Source organism: Morone saxatilis, unplaced genomic scaffold (assembly GCF_004916995.1).
Source record: "Morone saxatilis isolate NCDOM2014 unplaced genomic scaffold, NCSU_SB_2.0 Contig4, whole genome shotgun sequence".
NCBI lineage: Eukaryota > Metazoa > Chordata > Actinopteri > Moronidae > Morone > Morone saxatilis.
Window position 1 is genome coordinate 16,563,068 of NW_023339984.1, and position 254 is coordinate 16,563,321.

General features: G+C 40.9%; 1 protein-coding gene across 1 annotated transcript in view; it reads left to right on the plus strand.

Annotated features, from left to right (window-relative positions):
- The window catches only part of LOC118338514 (dachshund homolog 2-like), a 22,014-nt gene that overhangs the window by 19,188 nt on the left and 2,572 nt on the right, over window positions 1-254 (plus strand). The window lies entirely within an intron of this gene.

The following is a 254-nucleotide window of genomic DNA, read 5'->3' on the forward strand; positions in this document are numbered from 1 at the left end:
GTGTGTGTGTGTGTGAGAGAAGAGCAACGACTGGCTGGTGGTAACGACTAAAGATGTGGGGCTAATTTAAAATAATGAGCTGCATGGGTTGGCCCTGTATCAGCGTGTCAGCTACTGATACCACGAGCCTAATCTCAGTTTAACAGAACTTTGAGATCTATAGGAAGGATTCGGTTTAGTGACTTTACAGTGGAGCTGAAATTATACATTTCATCTGGAACTATTTGGATAGTTTATTGTTTGAATCAGTTTGT